Here is a 21,402-nt window from a genome sequence, read left to right on the forward strand (position 1 = left end):
GAGAGAGAGAGAGAGAGAGAGAGAGAGAGAGAGAGAGAGAGAGAGAGAGAGAGAGAGAGAGTGCACAATGGAAAGTCCTTACTTATTAGTATTCTTAGTACTCACTATATGCCAGGCACTGTGCTAAGTACTGGAAATATAAATTTGGGCTTGCAAGACAGAGAAAGAGGAGGAATAACCGCATGTTGTGATCGTAAAGGAAATGAAACATTTGTAGGTGATGGCAAGATCAAAGCTATGAGAATCTCTTGTATAGCTGAGGTGGGGTGGAGGAATATTTCACAGGAAATTACTAAGCTAAGATATTGAGAGATGAGAGTATTTGAGGGAGTACCAGCATACTCCCTTAAAATATGTGAAAGTCTCCTAGAATTCGATCAAGGGTTTGGGAAGAAAGACCAAGCTAGGTGTTGAACTTGTTGAGGAAGGAGGGAGGTCCTCAAGGTTGGTAGATAGTCACTGGAATCCTTGTTGATTGATAAATAGAGATTAAAAGAATCTCAAAGGATGAAAGGTAATTGAGTAACAGTGGAAGAGAATCCGAAAGTGGCAATGGGAAGTAAAAGGTGAGATTTTTCCTGGGACTTGAAGGAAATCAGGCAAACCAAGAGGAAAAGCATCCCATGGCATATCTACAGATAGATAACCAATGAAAATGCCCAGAGTTGGAAGGTGTCTCCTTCAAGGGACAGTCCAGTGTCACTGGATCTCACAGTATTATAGCAGGGCACAAGGTATAAAAATACTGGAAAGGTGGGGGGAGGCAGGACAGGTTGTGAAATCAGAACACCAAACCCAGTAGTCTCTACTTGATCCTGAAGGGAATAGGGAGTCACTGGAGTTTACTGAGTTGGGGGGGAGGGTAGTGAGTTGGTTGGGAAGAGGGGAATGAGTGAGTGTGTAGCCATTGCTTGGTAAGGTAGCTGAGGAAGCTGTGCCATTAGGAGGTATCTGAGTCTCAATGGGTACAAGAAGATGGAAGGAGCAGGAAATGATAAGGTTTGTTCTGAATACTAGTTTGTTACCTATGGAGCAGGCATTCTAGAGCACATACTAGAAAAAGTGGATAGCTTTAGAGTGGGATATCATGGAATGGGAAGTTCCGTTTAGAACACTGGGAATAATGAAGTGGCCATTGAAAGAGATGAGGTATGAACAATGGCAGCCAGGTTCAGCCTTGGGGAGGAGTTGTCCCAGGGTTGTTGTGTAGTTGTGTAGCCAGAAAGGGGAGGGTGCTCAGGTAAGGGGAAGGTAAAAGCTATAGAGTTATAGGGGGCCAGAATGGGCACCTGGAGTATGATTGCTCATTTGGAGTAGGGAGTTCTCCATCTTTCCAGGCAGAAATAGATGAGATAATGGCTGTGGAACTGCAGGTGGCCAAAATCTTAATTTTATTTTACTTTCATGTAGTTACTAACTGGGAGATTACTGAAATTTATATATATAGTTTAGCTGGATAGAACTGACAAATTTCTTATGATACTCTTGGGAATAATATAAAGAAATGCATACTGCATAATGGAAGTTAAGTTGAATTCAGAATTGGTTGAATAACAATCCCAGAAGTGTTGATTAATGGATCAATAATAATTTGGAGGGACATGCTTCTTGCTGTGACTTGGAGTAGGCACAGATAGCATGCTTGTCACATTTCTGGACAGCATTAAATTGGAGGTAATAGAGGGGCAACACCACTGGGATCTAAAAAGTTCTTGACAGGCTGGAATAATAGGTTGAAAATAATATATTGAAATGTAATGGAGAAAAGGCAGAAAGTCCTGCACCTAAGATTAAAAATAATAATTACCCAAGTACAGCTAGAATGGCACAAGATAGCATTTCATGTGAAAAAGACATGGGGATTTTAATGGCCTAAAAGCTCAATATCCCTCATTGGTCTGCTGCAGCTGTTAAAATAGCTACTGCAGTCTTTGGTTACATTAATAGAAGTAAAGTATGTCAATAAGAAAGTCAATAGCCAATCATTTGGAAAGCACCTACTATGTGCTTCAGATAGTGAAGATTCATATGGTGTTAGATTCTGTTCTAGGTGATAAGGATAAAAATACAAAGCTGTATATAGGTTCTGTCCTCAAGGAATTTACATTCTAATTGAGGGATACATTATTCTAAGATCAAGGGTTTTGAAAGGGATGAGGAATGGAAATGGCACACAAAGATGACATGACTCCTGTGCTAGGTAGACCCTGCGGTTCTGGCAGACGGTTGGTTGAGATGTGAAATATAATCTAGAACCTACTCTATATAATAACTGAAGTGAGTCTCTTACCCTTCAATTAAGATAACTCAGTCCCCAGGAGGAAGTAGATGAACTAAACTTTTTCCCCAACTCTGCCACTCCCAACTATGGTGGGTATAGTCTCTGGTTAATCAGACTGCATCTAGAGTATTGTGCTTAATTCTGGCCTCCACACTAACAAATTGGATTATGCCCCAGATGGATCACTAACTTAAAACCATGATATATGAGGAGTAAGACAAAAACAAAAACTATTTTAACTTGGAAAAAAGGAGTAAAGGACACAACACAGTAACTTTGCAATGATTTTAGAGATTATACTATAATAGTCCTGATCATAGAATATTAAACTGAAAAGGTAAAAAGGATAAATTAGACTTATTTTATGTTGTTCTTGAGATCAAAACTAAAACCCACACATGTGGAAGGGATAGGAAAGAGGCCTCTTTATAACTTTTCTTTGCTGATTAGAATGTAAACTCCCTGAGGGCAGGTATGGTTTTTCTTTTTGCTTGTATTTATATTTCCAGTGCCCAATGTCTGGCATACTGTAAGTACTGAATAAAAGTTTGTACATTGTTGATTTATTGGCTAACTAACCTCCAGTTTATCTTCCAACTATAAGATTCCGACTGATTCTAGATACATTTATATCCCAATGGATTTTCTAAAACGTATACTGTGTATACATACATTCATACATGCATACACATATGTGTGTATAGGCATATATATGTATACATATAACCATATGTATACCATTTATATCCATATATCTATAATATTTATACTTATCTTTTTTATATCTATATAAATGAAGGTTGAATTGAATAATGAGATTTTTTTAAGGGACTTCCTGCTTCCAGATTTCACTAGAATGGAGCCTTTCTTGTGATTCCAAAGTGGAATAGCACCTCTCTGTTTTACACAGCTAATAGGAGAAAAGCATTTTAGGCCTGACAGGAAGCCAATGATTACAGAAAAACTTTAATGAGAAAATATGTTCTCTTGTGGCTTTTAATCTATGTTCTGGGCTGCAGTCATATAGAGGCTTTGGATAAAGAATAATATTAAGGAGGTTTACCTAAACATTGTCTTAGCTCTCAGATTTTTGAAGAGTTGTGCATCAGCAATGTAACTAATATTTAAAATATAAAGTGGACTCTGTCAAAAAGATGGACATGTCTTGAGCGCAAAATATTGTTATTAAACCAACACAAATAACTCTTTTCCCACAGTGTGCAATGAATAGCTGCTTTTTCTCTTTATGCCATATTTATGGAATATGCAATTTTTCATCTACTGCTGAGAGTTCCTATTATGTTACCAATTAATTGTTCTAGTTACCAGAAAGAAAAACAAATCATCTCTTCTTTTTAAGGAATTAAAATTCTCCCAAGACAATTTGTCTGTTTTCTGGGAGATGCAAAATAATATTCAATTGCTACTCAAGATAAGAAATAGAAAATTGTGCTTTCCCTTCTCCTCCAATAATGTACTGACCACTCTGTAGTAGGAGGGATGATGGTAGTGATGTTCAAAAAGATGACACTAGTTACTCACTATCAAAAAAGTATTTGACAAGGTTTTTTTTTTTTTTCCAGGACCATTTGGAAATTCACATATTAGAATTTCAAACAAAGGAACTGGTAAAAACCTGGCCTCTGTTGATTGAAGATTTGGATCTTCCAAAGTCGTCAGGTAACTGGTTTCTAAAAATTATGATGATAGTTACTTTTCCATCTCCTTTCATATTGCTTTTTTTCTCCTCAATGGGTCCCTAAAGGTCTTTGCTGCTTCTGGGTCATACAAGCTAAGAAGAAAGTGAATGTCTCTAGTAGTATACCAGGGATTCAATTATGCTTCAGATTTTTCCCAGAATCATTCTGCATCCACATAAATGGAACCAAACTATTCCCAGACTCCAAATAAGGCAAGCCTGAGAACATTATAGTGGGAGTAATGCAAAAAATGCCTTAGAACTTTGGGTGTATTTGAAAGAAATATTCAAGCCCTCTTGCTCCCAAATAAAGATAGTTTGAGTTTGGCTTTACGAGTGTGTTCCTGTCCTAGAGGGAGAGGATTAGTTAGATGACATTTGGAGGGCCTATCTTTTTTTAAAAAAAAACCTAAGGTTTGGGAAAGAATTTGAATGTTACCTTTTAAATATAATCTTAAACCCTCAACTTATCTCGAGGTTTTCAGTATAAATGTCATCTCAGCTCGAAGTTTAATAAGAAGGGGCTAGATGCTAAAGACTTACCTACACATTCTATCCAACATGATGAAGAGGAGTCTTGAAAACTATCTTTATGATAATTTGATTTATGCTACCCTGATCTGTATTAGAGGAGTTAAGTGATAAGAAAAAAGGATTCAACCCTTTCTTGGCATCATACAGGGTAGAGATAAATTTTAATGAAACAGTTGCTACAGTTTCTCATGAAAGCAACTTGGGAAATTAATTTGCTTTAGCCTGGATATGAGCATTGTCACAAGAGTTGAATCTTGGATAAAACACCAAGAAGAAAGAATAATGATGATCAACAGTGTATTGAATCTGAATAAATATGCTCAGAGAAGTGCCTCAGGAAGCAGTGGTCTGCTTTAAGTTAATTTTTAAACTAATAATTTAAAAATTAGAGGCAGATGGTGTAAAGGAAAGTGGCCTGCAATCCCTAGATGGAAATTTTGTTGTCAGTGGGAACATCATCCCCTTCCTCCAAATCTCAAAACAAGCAAAGGACTGGAAATTTCTCCATGAACCTTAAGACATTTTAAATATCTCTAACTCACTTTTGCTTGTGACTAACTTCTTCTGTAAGTTAAAAATAAGCTGCCATAACTTTGAAAGTTTCTTCCTTCCAGAATGTGTAAACCAGTTTATGTTAACTACTTCACACCACTGTTTGTGAGGTAACACAACAGGATGGAAATAGCTGATCCAAGAGGAGAGGGAGCTGCTACATTGCTTTTTGAGACATTGGCAAAGTGTCTAAAGCAGATTCCTAAACTTATTTGACTTATTGCCCCCTTAATAAAAATTACTCAATGTCCCCCTGGAAATCTACTTTCTTTAATCCTTTAATGTTTTCTTTTTGAAATTTGAGTCATTTCAAAAAAAATTAAATGTTTTTTTAAAAAAAATGATGCATCTTAAATTTGATAATTTATTGTAAATTTGTGGTTTTTTTCCTTCATTGAAATTTTGATGACACAATATTATGTCATATACCCATATACTATAATATTGGAAACCAGTCATTACACCCACATACTCCTGCCTATGCACACTAGACTTCCTGGCATTGTGTAACTTGCTTGCCTGCCAGCACTTGCTTGTTAAGACCTGTTGGTGAACTTTACCACTGATAGGTTATAACATGCATTTTGTGTGTTTATTTGGAAAATAATGTAATCACTATGACTTTAACTCTGTTACACAATGGATGAAACATGTATGAATGGTTTTTCAAAATTGTTTTATCTTTTCTTCTTTTCCTATGCTTCCACAACCTCCTTATTTTTATTCAACACCCCCCCCCCCCAATGTGGCTGTTACCGCCCCCCCCCCCCCACCTCCCCAGGTCCATTGGGGGCCCCGTTCAGGGGCAGTCTCACCCACTTTGGGAACTTATAGAAAGAGATACTTCAAGTTTCTTCTTCATTTGGTTGTTCAATGCTTAAATGGGCAACTTAGAAAAGTTGGAATGTATCATTCTACAAAGTAAAGGTAACTATGGGTGGTTTCCTGCCCTAAAGGCAGAGAATAAACTGGATGATGTTTGGGGTCCTGGAACTCTGAGTTAAACTTAAATTACACAATCATAGTGATTATATTAGAAATGAGAAATAGTTCTGAGGTTTCCCTAGTTCACACCTGTAGCAAATAATGATCCCTTAAATCAGTGGTCTTCAGACTTTTTTGATCACTAATCCTCATCAATAAAGAATTTTGAACACATATTTCTCAATATGTATATATTTACTTATTTGAAAATTATGTACATGTTAATACTATGCTAATAATCATGTATATTATAAAGGTTATACAAAAATAGAAATTATAAAATAATATTTAATTCTAGAATAAACAGGGAGCTACTGGAGTTTACTGAATTGGAGAGTGACATGGTTTATGCCTGTCATTTAGGAAAATCACTTCTGCAGCTATGTGGAGGGTGGATTATAGAAGGGGGAGACTTGAGACTGGATAAACTTTTTCAGATAGTATTTTTGCAAAAATTTGTGAAGAACTTTATAGAAATTGCTTCATTTAATCCCACTTAAGCCCTGTTAGGGGATTTTATAGATGAGGAAACTATAGTTGAGACAAGTTAAGTGACAGGACCACCATCCCACTGGTAAAAGATGTAGGATTCAAATGGAGGTCTTTCCATGCTGTCTTTGAACAAAAAGAAGAAATCTTAAGGGTAGAGATAGAGAGAGAATATAATCTAGGCATGGGGAATAGTTACATGGGGAATAGTAAAGTTACATATGCGATGGGAGGTGATTGATCTCATAGTTGAGGAGTAGCAAGTGGTCCAGTTTGACTGAAATGAGAGTTGGAATATGTGAAGGAGCAATGTGTCAGATGAAGCTAGAAAAATGAATTGGAATGAGATGGTAGAGGGCCTTGAATAACAAACTAAGGACTTTGTATTGTACCCTAATGACCACAGGGAGCCACTAGAGTGACTTGGTAAGATATATGACTTGCTAAGATTATTTAGGATCATATGATCATAGACTTAGAACTAGAAAGGACCTTTTATACTATATAATCTAATCCCTCCCTCCCCAATTTCAGAGGGAAAAGAAAATTGAGGTTTAAATGTGATTTGCCTCAGTTAAAAAAAAATAAATGAGCCATTCTCAGGATATGAACCCAGTCTTCCGACTTTAGAGGACTTTCCAATGTATCACAATTTTTGCCTTATGACAGTTGTATCAAGAATGGATTGGAGAAAAGAAATTGTGGAGGCAGGGAGACCAATTAGGAGGCCATTATAAATAGCCCTAGACAGGTAGGTATCATGATAGAGTGCCTGCTTTAGGATCAGGAGGACCTGAATTTAAATCCAGCCTCAGATACTTACCATCTATATGACCTTGGGCAATTTACATACCCCTATTTGCCTCTGTAAAATGAACTGGAGAAGGAAATGGTAAATCACTCTTTGCCAAGAAAACCACAAATGGAGTCACAAAGAGTTGGATACAACAAAATAACAACAGATAAATAGCTCAGGCAAGAGATGATGTTGACCTAAATTTAGGTGATGGCAATATGCAGAGGAGATGGATGCCAGAAATATAGGTAGGGATTGAATGCATCTGACAACTGAATGAGTTGGAATTGGGGAGGCAGGTGTCTGCCTCATCCTGGTTAGCTTTTTTATGAGCTGGTGGTGTATTTGACTTCTGTGACATAGCTCACAGTTTAAGTTGATTCTGATGTATGAATCCCTGGTGGTTCCCCCTTTCCCTCTCTCCCCCTCCTGCCCCTAGAATGTCAAGTCTTGGAGGGCAGGAGCTACTTCAATTTTTTCTTTCCCCTGCATTTAACTCAGCACCTGGGGCATAACAGGCCCTTACTAAATGTCACTTTGATTGAATGATTGCTACCTGTGTAAAGGAGACCAAGTAATCCCTTTGTAGGATTAGATCCATTTATCAATTATTGCATACTTAAGCCACAAATGCAATCTCTTATTTTAGGAGATTCCTTTCCTATTAGAATAAACATTTGTGTTAATGATAGATTACTCTAATCTTTTTTGCTTGTCTATTAAGAATTAATGGTTTTCTTTGAAGCCTAGGCAGCTACATAGAACCTCATAGTTTGTATGCTTAAAGCCCACCAGTGATTTCTCCCTTTTGTCATTTTTTTTTTGCAAGAAGGCTAATTGATCTGGTTTTGCCATTTCCCCTATACCTTTCCCCCTAACTCAAGATAATGTGGTTTCTTCAAGACCATGGGCAAGATAATTATTTGTATCTGAATTGGACAGGCCACTCATCTTGAGATAACAGTAGTCTTTCCAAGTCATTTGAATAAGCATCACTATTAATTTCATTATGAGAAATTAGTCACCATGTGCATAAAAGGCCAGTGAAGGTGCTGAATGTGTCCCAAGGCCTAGTTGCCCAAAAGAACAAATATGATTTCAAAAAAACCTGTTACCAGCTTAGCTACTTTTACCCTTATGCTTAATGCTCTCCCTGCCCCCTCCCCCAGACTGTACTTTATTAATGCATCATGTCAGAAATGAATCTTTTTACCCATATAAGAAAGAGCAATCCTGTTGTATTTCTGCTGAAGATCTGTCCTATTATCTTCACATGATAAAGGTGCTAATATATCAATATGTCAATGACTGATGCAGGTTGAGGAACCCTAAAGAACCAGAGTCTTTAACTGGAATCACCCAAGAGGCCTCTGGCAACTTTCGTATTTCCTGCACTTGCTATTCATTCAAGGCCACAATGGCTAAACTATAACCTTCTCCTGATTGTACTGGAATAAGCATTGTGTTGTGCTTTCATCTTTTAGTAGTGCCCTCGTAATGCTTATCATCTACCCATTTAGATACCCATATCTCTATCCATTTAGAGAGCATTTGCTGCTAAATATTGGGTGGAATAAATTGATCTCTTCTACCCTTGAAATTATTAGCCACTTGAACTTTAGGACAGGGATGAGGATAAAGAGTAATATATGATTTCCAAGTTACAAATCTGCATAGTTCACAAGTTCCTTGGTATAAGTTATAATATTGCCAGAAAAGGCCTGGGGAGAATTCAGCTCATCTAGCCTTAAACCAGATGGATTTTCAGTGATATAAATTACCATAAAATCCTTTTGTTGCCTCTTTTGCTAGATCCGTTATTAGATTTCAGCAGATAATCCAATTCAACAAAGACTTGTTCAGCTTTTGCTGTCTGGAAGCAATGTGCTAGGTAGGTAGCAGGATTCGATCACCTTCAGAAGTTTATAATCTAGTAAAGAAGATATTAGAACCACCCAAACCGAATATCTTAGGTGTCTAAGAGAGGTAATAATAGCATCTTACTAGCTCTATTTAGCACTTTTCTAGTAGTGATTTTGCATATATTATTTCATATGAGTTTTACAAAAGCACCTATTAGGAGAGGTATTATATCCATTTTACAGATGAGAAAACTCAGGTTGAGAGTGATTAAGGGATCTGTCAAAATTTATTTGACTACTTAGTGATAGAACTTGATCTTGATCCTAGGTCTTCTATACGAAATCAAGTTTTAGTCCACTATAACAGTCTTTTTTTTAAAGTTTCATTTATTTTATTTTAAATTTATGAAATAAAACAAACATTTCCATAACACAGCAAAATTATAAAAAGATGATTGAAATGAAACTTCAAATTCATTCTATACATACTTCTATTTATCAGTGTTTTCTCTGGATGCAAATAGCATCTTCCTTCCTATGTCCTTTGTAGTTAATTTGGGCATTATATAATAGTCAAAATGACTTACTCAAAGTTGCTGCTAAAACAATGTTGCTGTTACTGTATACAATAACCTTCAATTGTCTAATCAACAACTACAAACAATATGATTGAAGAGCATTACAAGATGAAGCTACCTTTATTGAAAATGTGTCTTTGGAGGTAGAATTGAAAGTAGAATTACTCTTTTCCTCCCTCCCTCCCTCCCTCCCTCCCTCCCTCCCTTTCCCTCTCCCTCCTTCTCTCTCTCCCTTCCTTCCTTCCTTCCTTCCTTCCTTCCTTCCTTCCTTCCTTCCTTCCTTCCTTCCTTCCTTCCTTCCTTCCTTCCTTCCTTCCATATAAATAAATATGCACACAGTGTTCAATAGATCAAAAAGACTAGAAATGAGTAGTTCTAAGTTAATTATAAGGCTAAGAACAAAGTACTTTTTTCCCTCTAGGAGATATAGTTCATAAAGGGGAGAAAACATTTATTCTGTAAATTATCATAAGCTTGTCAATCTCCAGACCTACTGAGCCTCCTGTTGGACATGAGAATTATGGGCTAATGAAAGCTTTGGATTATGTCTTCTGTATATAAATAAGAATTTCTTTACCAAACAATTAAAATGTAAGACAGCTAAGTAAGTTCATGTTTTCAGCTCAGAAATCTTTTTTTCTTAACCTTTTTTTATTTGTCTCTTGTTTTCTTTTTTTTTTAATTGTTTATTTATTTTTAGTTTTCAACATTCACTTTAAGACTTTGAGTTCTAAATTTTTCCCCTCCCTCCCAAACACCGTCCCCATGGCAGTGTGCAATCTGATATAGGTTTTACATATACATTCATATTAAACATTTTCATATTACTTATGTTGTAAAGAAAAGTTAGAACCAATGGGAGAAACCATAAGAAAGAAGAAACAAACAAACAAAAAAGAAATCAAATAGTATGCCTCAATCTGCATTCAGACTCCACAGTTCTTTTTCTGGATGTGGATAACATCTTCTATCATGAGTCTTTTGAAGTTGTCTTAGGTCCTTGCATTGCTGAGAAGAGCTAAGTCTATCAAAGTTAATCAGCTCAGAAATCTATTAATTTCTTTGGAACAAAATGTTTTCCACACATAAACAATGAAGCAAAGATTAAAATTCAGTGTATAGACCCATTGATTTGCTCAGTGAAATTCATTCTTAACCAGACTTGTTTTTCAATGTTTGCCCATCTTCAGGTATCACAGATTTATTTCTAATGTATATACATACATATATACATATATATATATATCTGTTAAAGGGCAATATTTGTAGAATAAATGTGGTATGATCCTATCTAAGGGAAGAGTGAAATAAAAAACAAGATACTAGCCTTTTTAAAAAGCAAATAAAGTAAAAGTTAATGAATTCTTCCCTATGCAGGGGATGGAAGCTGGGCTCAGGTCTTTTTTCAAATACTTGCCCATCAAACATTTTGCTGGGGCCTGGGAAAATCCTTGAGGAGAGTAACTGCATTTACAGATTCATTTCTCTCATCATTTACTTTCCACCTTCCCCCACCCAATTTTGCGGAAGAGATAAATTATTTTTTTCCCCTGAGTAATTTCCCCATTTTTACTCTAATGCAACTGAGACTGTCCCTAGAGCAATTTCACAGCTGAAGCTGTTGATTCCACAGCCGGAGAGCAAGCTCCTTTTCTGTCTTCTCCCTCTGGTCTTGCTCTGTGTTTTTCCCTTCCCCCAACCTTACTGGGACTCATTCTAGGCAATGAATGACATTATCTTCTCCCCCTCCACCTCTCTTCACCTTAAAGTTTTAAATTATTTTTTAAAAATGGACTAAGCCCTGCAAGCAAATAGTGATATCTCAGATTGCACCTTTAACAGAAATGGCCTAATTCTGATTTCAAGCAGGGTTCTGGTTCACAGAATCTGTTTTGAATTTAATATGAACTTATAATATATATCACTCTTGATGGAGACCAAATGGAGGGAGAGCATAAAAGGTAGAAATTGAAGTCTTATAAGTTGGTCACTTTAGATTACTATAGATCCTTCAAGCATATATCTCTGCTTATAATGCAGAGTTTATGCTTACTGGAATTTACCATTATATAATGCTAACTAGTGTCACAGAAGGATTAATTAGACTTATGATTCCTATTACATGCAATCAAACTCTATTAATCAGTAGTATAATACAAACATTAGTCCTTCTAAGAACAAAGTGGGGGGTAAGGGAGCAAACATCTATTTTCTTTTGTGTGCCAGGAATTGTGCTAAGTGCTTTACAAATATCTCATTTGATCCTCACAACCATGGGAGGTAGGTGAGATTATTATCCCCACTTTACATTTGAGGAAACTGAGGCAGGAAAAGATTAAGTGACTTGTGCATGGTCTCACAGCTAGTAAGTGTCTGAAGCTGGATATGAAATCAGGTCTTCTTTAAGTTCAGCACTCTATCCATAGCACCCAAAATCACCAAACTGCCTTCTAGAGGTCCTGGTAAGCACCTTAAATAGGTGCTGGTGACAAGCTTCTCTCTCTTTTCAGTTCTAGGTCATATGTCTCCCTTCTCATTAATCATCTGATAATTCTCAGTCAAAAGGAACTTACCCCAAATGAACCGCAGAGACTGCATGAGTCTCAATTGTTGGGAACATAAGAGTCAGTCCTAGACTAAGCCTAGTCCCACTAGCTAGGGTCTCCTGTGGATTTCTTATAGTTCTACCTATGGGTATTCTTAATGTATTTGTTTGGCAGTTGATTACATTAGCTAATGATAAAGTTGTTTACAGTATTTTTTCATTATATTCTATTCCAAAGGTGGGAAATCTGTAGCCTTCAGGCCACACTTTTAAGTCAAGTGTGGCCCTTTGGCTGAATCCAAACTTCACAGAACAAATCCCCTTAATAGAAGGATTTGTTCTGTAAAACTCAGACTCAGTCAAAAGGTCACACCCAAGGACTTAGATAGCCACAGATTCCCCACCCCTGGTATTCTGTCAGAGAATTCATATACACTTTTTCAATTGTTTATGAAAACACACATGCTGTTTACTAAGTCACACCTTTTTACTAGATCATAAATCCTTATCTTATTTTTGAAAAACAACTTAGAGGAAAACAAACTTAACCAAAACAACTCAATAACAAAATGAAGTCTTAAAACAAAATGTAGTCAGTTATGCTAAATTTGCATATTCACTTCTTCTATCTTATTAATTTAGCAAAACTCATTGTCACTATACTGGTAGGTCCACTCGATGAAAACTAGGATAAAAGCCCCCTGATCTGCATTCGATCTTCTATTGGGAAAAATATGCCAAGTTGTAAGAGTAACACAGGAAAATTCTTAGGGCTAATCAAGTCCAATAATTATTTTTTAGACAGGCGCTTTGGAAAGACCTTCCCTGGTGAATGGGCAAGTGAGAACAATGTGTTCCAATGGCCATGAAAGTGGCTGAAGCAGGTGCTATGGAGTGCTTAGAGTTGGGTCAGATATTGAAGATGCCAAGTTCATCCAATGCATCCTGGTTCTTCACTAGTTGTTTTGACCTTTGTCCTTCCACTGGACTTTGATGGCTTGGGAAGAGAGTGAAACTGATGACTTTGTGCAACTCTGCCTCATTTAAAATTCAATTCCTGCTCAAGTCAAGACATCACCTGGTAATGTCATTGGTCTTCAAGAATGAAGGACAAGCAACATGACTAATGTGAAAATATGTTTAATAGGAATGTATATGTGGAGTCTATATCAGATTGCATGCCATCTTGGGGAGGAGGGGAAATTTTAAAACTTATGGAAGTGAGTGTTTAAAACTAAAAATAAATAAATTAACTTAAAAAAATTAAGGACAAGCAACCAGAACCATTAGGATAATCACAACAACAACTCTGTGTGAGGCCCTGGAGAAATAAAAATGAGAAAAAATAAATTGTCCCTTCAAGGAGCTTATATTTGATTGTAGACATATAATACCTAAATAACTAAGTATGATCATGGTAAATAGAAGAAGGACAAAGCATTAGAAAACTAAGGCATCAGGAAAGACTTCCTGTAAGAGGTGGCACATGACCTGACCATTGAGAAAATCTTGTGTTCTAAGAGGCAGATCAAAAGAAGAAATGGAAATATCCGGGCATGGAAATATCTGTGAAAGACACATAAATGGGAGATAGGATGCCAATTTTTGGAGAACTGAGATTGGGTCTGTATTAATGGAATATACAGTGCATACAAGGGGGTTATTTGCAATTAGCTTAGAAAGGAAGGTTGTAACTTCTGCACCCCTTTTTCAACTGTCCTTTTATAGTTTGTCTTCCTCTATTAGAATATATAGTCACATGTGTGTGTATGACCTAAGTTATATTTCTTGTAGCAGTGGTGGGGTATTTGGAGATCACTATAAGGACAAAGAGAAAGTTAAGAGAACTGAGGTACCAAAAGAGATAGATAAGTATAACTGAGTGACCTTTTTCTTTTTTTAAAAAATATGAAGTTATATATAAAATATTACTAAACCAGTGCTCATACAATTAATTAGATATAAAACAAGTTTGAAAGAGAGAAGACTCTATACCAAGAAATGTTTATAGATCAAATCCCATAATGAAAAATGCTTTTTTTTCAAAAGAGGGGGTTCTATATCCCCATTTCAATTAATGTAGTCACAGAAGCCCCACATACCTCAACTGAATCAATAAATCAACAATATGAATTAGATGTTAAGGAATTTTCATACAATCTACCAAATGTGTGATTAAGTAATTAATCAATTTGAGAGGATTTAGGGTTTTGGTTATTGGATGAAGAAAGATGATACCACATAGGAAGTAAAATGTGATTGCCTGAAAGAATTAGACACATCTCTGGGTCTATATATTAAAAAAACAAAAAAACAAAAACAAAACCCAAACAAACAAACAGCTAGTTTAGCAATGGATTGCTCTTGGAATCTTCCCCTGTCACTGACCCTGTCTGCAGAGAAATTGGACCACTAGCAAATTGTTTATTCAGTTTGTTGTGCAGAAAATAAGAGCGAGACTGAGACCTAGGTGCAAGGTAAATTTAGGTGTGGATTTATTGATCAAGCACGTGATTGCCTGGAGTATAGACTAACCACAATAGGGGAGGGAAGCTAGCATAAGCAATGACATACAGAAGCCAAGAATAGCCATTGGTTAGATCCATAGCTCAGGGCTAATTTGAGAAAATGGCACAAGGGTACAAGGGCGCAGCCTTCTGGTGACAAGGGGTACCTGCTAGAACAGGGTGGAGGGCACAGGGGGAGTGGAATTCCTCAGAATAGGCTGGGGTCATAGAACAGACCAGGGTCATTATTCTAGGTGAAGGGTGTGGGGGGGCCCTGCTTGGTCAGCGTTCTGGGTGGGGACCTTGCTTGGTCAGCACCCCAGAACAGGGTGGTCTCTTGCATGGGATAGACTTGCCCCATGATCTCTATACAGACTTGCACCATGACTCTTGTACTAAATGCTGCTTCAAGGCTTACTGATTTAGTGAAGTACTAATTCAGGAAAAGATAAGGGGGCAGGGGACCTTGCCTTAGGTAATTCACTTTTACCCAGGACTATGCCTTTAAGCTGTTATAAGCAGTTACAGGGTTTAGGACAAAAGCTACAGATTTAGAACAGAAGCTAAAAGTACTAAATAGTGGGCTTCAAATACAGTACAAGAAGTTGAGGTCACTGAAATTAGATTGGCATAGGGGTGGGGAACCTGCGTGCCTCAAGTTTTTGAAGTGAATGTTTTATACCAGTTTTTCTTACTATACCACTTTAGTAAACACCTTTTCTAAGAAATAATTGAGTCAAGGAGTTGATTGTTAGTGGGAAATGCATTGGTAGGGCTCATAAGTGACATAGGAATCTAGTATTTTGAGGTTACCTCTAGGACCCTGACAGTGAGTGCAAGTGTGAATATTAGTGCATGTTGGGGGATTGGCCTCAGGGTGGGATGCTAGACTGTATTTAGAAAAATGTCTACAAAACTGAGAGATCTTGAAGCTTCTTCTGGTGGCATGCTTTTTTTCTTCTCATTAATATTTTGTTACAGTTCACAGGGCTACAGATAGGATTTTTGTATGAATGGGGCTTTTCCAAATAGGACTAGAGCTCCATTAGACATGTGGAGTGCATTAGACATGGAAAGAAGTCTATGCCCCTAATGCACTAATGTTATTGCAAAGCTGAACTGTCAGTCAACGTCAGATCAGCCAGCAATGGTTTAATTGGTTGCTTATTGATAGTCCAACCTTCTAGTCAGAAGGGACACAGGAAAGTGAGTGTTAGACACAGACTTCTCTTCTGTCTCTCCTTCCTTACTGCTAATTCAATACTCGCAAGAATAAAGTCCCAGGTACAAAATAATGCCCCTCCTCTGGAAATTCTCATATCTTTTCACCCTCAGGACATCATCATCACATTTTAAGTAACTGGGGGAGGGAGGATGGGATTCTAATTAGGATCCCTATGTTTCTAAGTGCCCCAAGGTAGTTACAGTTTAAATATATATATATATATATATATATATATATATACATATATATATCTCCCATCTGGGCTATAACTTGGAGTATATTATAACAAGTTTGATTTATATTAAGGAAAAGGAATCCATCCTTATCTTGCAGAAACAGCAATATGTACACTCCTTGAAGGTGGGCACAATCTTGCATTTGCATTTGTTTCCTTAGTGCCTAGAACAGTTCCAAGTATGTATTACTAAAAACTTGTTGATTTATTTAAGTCAAGTATCATTTGGAATGAATCTCCTACAGTTAGGAAGATAGGAGGCATAGTGGATAGAATACTGGGTCCAGAATTAGGAAGACCGGAGTTCAAATCTGGCCTTAGACACTAGCTTTGTGTAACTGGACAAGTCAGTCAATCTCTGTCTGCCTCAGTTTCCTCAACTATAAAATAGGAAGAAAAAGCACCAATTTTGCAGGGTTGTTGTTAATTTTAAAAAAGATAATATTTTAAAGTGCTTAGCACAGTGTCTGACATGTAGTACGTGCTATGAAAATGCTTATCCTCTCCCTGCTCTGAGTTTCCTATCTATCACATCCTCCAATCTTTAAAATTTATTTTTAATGGATATTTTAAGAGAAAAAATTTTTAGAGGTCCTGAAACTCTACACAATGAACTTAAAGAGACAAAGGATTCTTTTGCCATCTTCCAGAATCTGTTTCTGGACTATGTAATTAAAAGGAAAGGGTAGCTGATAGGTCAGGTCAAAGATCCAGCAAGAATCAAGTTACTAAATGGTAAATGAGTCATGGTATTCTGGGGGCTAATATATTAAAGAGTAGACATCAGGTGATTTCTCATGATAGCACAGTGAAAAGTCAGTCTAAAATTCCATTAATAGGCACCAGTTTTATGGGTTTAATAAGTTCATTTGAGAAAACTTGTGGACACCAGTTAAACTACTGTCAGATGTATATTGACTAAATGTTTGTTGTTTTATGGAATCGGAATGGAAAATGAATATGTCTTAAAGTCGACTGTAGTTTAAAAGTAAATCTTTGCTGGGTTGAGTAGGAAGAACACTGGGAGGTCAGCTTGACTGTTTTAGGCATGAGTGTTTTGGGAAGGGCTGAATAAGTAGGATGGGGATAACAGCTATAACACTAGTTGGTCTTCTGGCAGAATAGAAGAAAAGAAGAGAGAAAAGAAAAGAGGAGACAGAATGGACAAACTGAAGGGACTTTGGGAATGAATGAAACAATTGTTAAAATGTCATTGTAAAAGTCACCATAGAATAATGATAGTAGACATTATATTATACTTTAAGACTTTCAAAACACTTTCAATAAATGATCTCATTTGATCCCTAAATACTCTGAGATGCAGGTTCTAAAGATATTCTGCAGTATCTGAAATCCCTTCTAGGTCTAATTTTGTGATTTTTCTACATTCTAAGTCTATACTTTTTCTGAAGAGGCTGACCTAGATAGAAGTAAATGCTAATTGAGCTAGTGCTAAAAGCTAATCAATTTATGAAATATTAATTAATTGAGCATTGCAGATACTCAATATTCCAGTTCTCTTGTTACTTTGGATTAAACTGGGTCTGTAAGCAGAAGTAAATAAATGAAAATCAGAATTTGAAAAATTAAATTTAACACACATGAGCAAGTTCTTTGTAACATTAGAATTTTCAATATCTGTGTCACATGGGTGAGCCTGATTTATAAGTTAACTTCTTTCCATGTATACAATATGCATACATACATGCATATGTATATAGTACTCCTAGCTTTAAATGCTAGAATTGACATAGAACCTTAGAACATTCGAACTCTAAAGAAACTTAAAGATAACCTAAACCAGCTTCTATTTTTACAATTGTGGAAAATGAGGACACATACGTTAGTATGATAGAATTCTGGGCCTGGAATCAGGAAGACTTGAATTCAAATATGACCTCTGACACTTACTAGCTGTTGTGCCCCTAGGCAAGTCACTAACTTCTGATTCTAACAGTTTCCTCACCTGTAAAAAGAGGATAATAATAGCATCTACCTCATAGGATTGTTGTGAAGATCAAATGAAGTAATGTATTTGTAAAGTACTTAGGAGAGTTCCTGGTACATGGTAGATTCTGAGCATATGCTTGTTTCCTTTTCCCCAATATCAGCATCTTTGTTTCATGGATTGTCATAAGACCCTTTTCTGCACTCGGCTAGGAGAATCCTTGGACAAGAGATGTAGTCTATTGCTAAGGCTATACTGCAAACCTTTCTAAACCTTTCTAAAACTACTGTCAGATGTATATTGACTAAATGTTTGTTGTTCTATGGAATTGGAAGGGAAAAGGGAAAATGAATATGTCTTAAAGTCGATTGTAGTTTAAAAGTAAATCTTTGCTGGGTTGAGTAGGAAGAGCACTGGTGAAATCTTCCAATACACATATTACACATGTGATAAACTTTCAAGAATCCATGCTTACCTCCATACCACAATGAAGCATCAAAGTGCATCAAGACTTTTGTGGAGGAAGTCATTGGTATCTTGGGTAGATCACAGGATAAGATAGAGTAGATGGGTTTAAATCTTTACTTTTGGAGGAAGAACCTACATTGATGAAAAGATGGACCTGTGGAGGGATTGAGGACATCTGTCCCTTTGGGGGTACCACAAGTAATAAATAAGAAGGATATTAGAAGCTTCACTGATGTAAGATAATCACTTCTTATATCACTCTCTCTAGTTTTGGAATTCTTTTTTTTTTTTTTGCTTTTTGGAGTGCAATTGGGGTTAAGTGACTTGCCCAAGTTCACATGGCTAGTTTTTGTGTTAAGTGTCCTGACTCCAGGACCAGTGCTCTACTCACTGTGGCACCTAGCTGCCCCTAGTTTTGGAATTCTTAGTCTGGGGTCTGTGAATTTATATATAAACACAAATACACATATACATTTCAATATAATTGATTTCCTTTGTAACCTTATATATTTTGTTTTATGCATTTATAAACATTCTGAGAAAGGGTCTTTAGATTTTACTAGATTGCCTCTCTACCTCTGTTGGCCTTGACTATTTACTTATTTGCGTATATTTTTATAACTGTTTCTTATATATACACCTGTAGTTTTCTTAATATAGTTCAAACTTCATCTGTGGCAAGAATTGTTTTATATCCCCACCACCTAACACAGAATTTGGCACAAAAGAGGGGCTTACTTAGTGCTCATTGATTAACCGTTTGATTATACCCATCTTGGGAACAGGACATATGCCTTCTATTTCCTGTATTGTGTCCTTTGAAGTTCTGGTATAGTATTCCTTTATACAGTAGACAATGTATTTTGGTGATTTTAACTCAGTCATTTTGAGAAATTTTGTGATATAATGCAAATTCAAAGTGGTTCAAATGCTGAGGATAGGATTTTAAGTAATGCACTATAAGTCCTTATCATTTTGATTTCAGTTCTGTTGACAATTTGCCTGTTAATGGGGCAATCTTGAAAATAATTATTGCATTTCATCTGTTTAATGGAGCTCTCATAAGAGTCAATCTGAGTTGGAATAAAAAGGCCTCCAAAGGGGATAATCCAGTCATGATGTTTGGAATCAGGGAGAATGCTTTTTGTGAATCCCATGGCAAGATTTTTCAGACTTCATTTGACATTTTGTATGATTCACACCAAAGTACTATCAGATCCTACTGCAAGCTGGCCAAAAGGACCATCTGATCTATTCTCTAAAATGCATTTGCACACCTTAGAACACAGAGTGGCCAGCCTTCAAAGACAGATGAAAACTTCTGGAAATTCTTTTGTTTTAACTTGAAGATGATGGTGACCTTTAATGTAGGTGAGAAGACAGAGTTGATTTTTCTGAGGGTATAAGCTTAGAGCCCAGCAATTCTCTCTTGCTTGGATCTCAGGTTTATGGAAGCTAGAACCATGTCTTTCATGTACTCTTATAGATAATCTGGAGGGCAGACTTCTATAATTTGGATGCTCAGTCACTTTTCTTTATGACTAGTGCAAAATATATATGATGGCTAGGAGACCTCCTGCAGAATTTAGCACAGATACTGCCTTGGTTTGGGGAACTTATGGTACCTGAATATTGGGGTGATAGCAAGGTACAATCCAACTAGTCTATGAAAGCATTCTATTACTATCCAGTAGATCCCAGATACAGGAATTTAACTGAAAGAAAATTCAGACAACATCCTTGTTTAGAGGTTATGGGCTCTTAGTTAAACCCCAACCAGTTTTTAAAGTGATGTGACAACTATCTTGGGAGAACAGCAGCTGAAAGTCCCCCCCCCCCACATATTTCTTGATCATCTGTGCTCTTACAGGAACATATTCAATAAGAAAAGTTTAGAACATTAAAATCTATATAAAAATGAAGAATTTAGTGTTTAGAGAAATTTAGTGTTGGGATTTTTCTATAAAATAAAAGATTAAATAGATTAGTATTTTAAGTGAACCTCTACTATATTATACTAATACTATATTAGCTTATCAGCTGGAATTCACTTGGAACAGACTTCTTATAGAACTGAACATTAGGTAAAAGGAAAGAAATTTACTAGCAGCCCCAAACAGATCCATCAACACTTTTTTCTTTGCTAGAAAGTAGCTAAAAGTTTGTTAAATATAGCACTCTTTAGCTTCTGTATCAGTTTTAACTACTTTTGTAATTATTTTCATTATTTGCTAAAAAGTGAGCCTATCAGTCTACAAGGACTTTACTTTATTCCTCCATTATCTTTTTTTCTTTTTACCAGATGCCTAGCCACTCCATTTGTAGAATCTCTCTATCCCAATTCACCCTTCCCCTGCCTCCTTTCTCCTTCTCTTCCCTTTCTCCCCTCAGTTATGGAACCAAATCAATAATGCCACTGCTACTGGAAAGGCTTTGACAATCTACTTCCCTATAATTCCATTCCCTATCTCTGTAATTTTCCAAACAAAAATATCAATCTCTGCCCCCTACTCCTCTATATGTGTTCTTCCCCTATTAGAATGCAAGTCCCTGGTGAATAGGGGCTGTCTTAATTTTATATTCATTTTATATTCATATCCCCAGGTCTTAGTTCTCTGATTGGTACATAATAAGTGCTTAATAAATTATTTTCATTCATTCATCCATTAGTTTTTGTTCTTTTCCTCCCCTCCCCTCCC

This window comes from Petaurus breviceps, unplaced genomic scaffold (assembly GCF_028583685.1).
Source record: "Petaurus breviceps papuanus isolate PSGF00001 unplaced genomic scaffold, PetGlider_PUasm1.0 90594, whole genome shotgun sequence".
Classification (NCBI taxonomy): domain Eukaryota; kingdom Metazoa; phylum Chordata; class Mammalia; order Diprotodontia; family Petauridae; genus Petaurus; species Petaurus breviceps.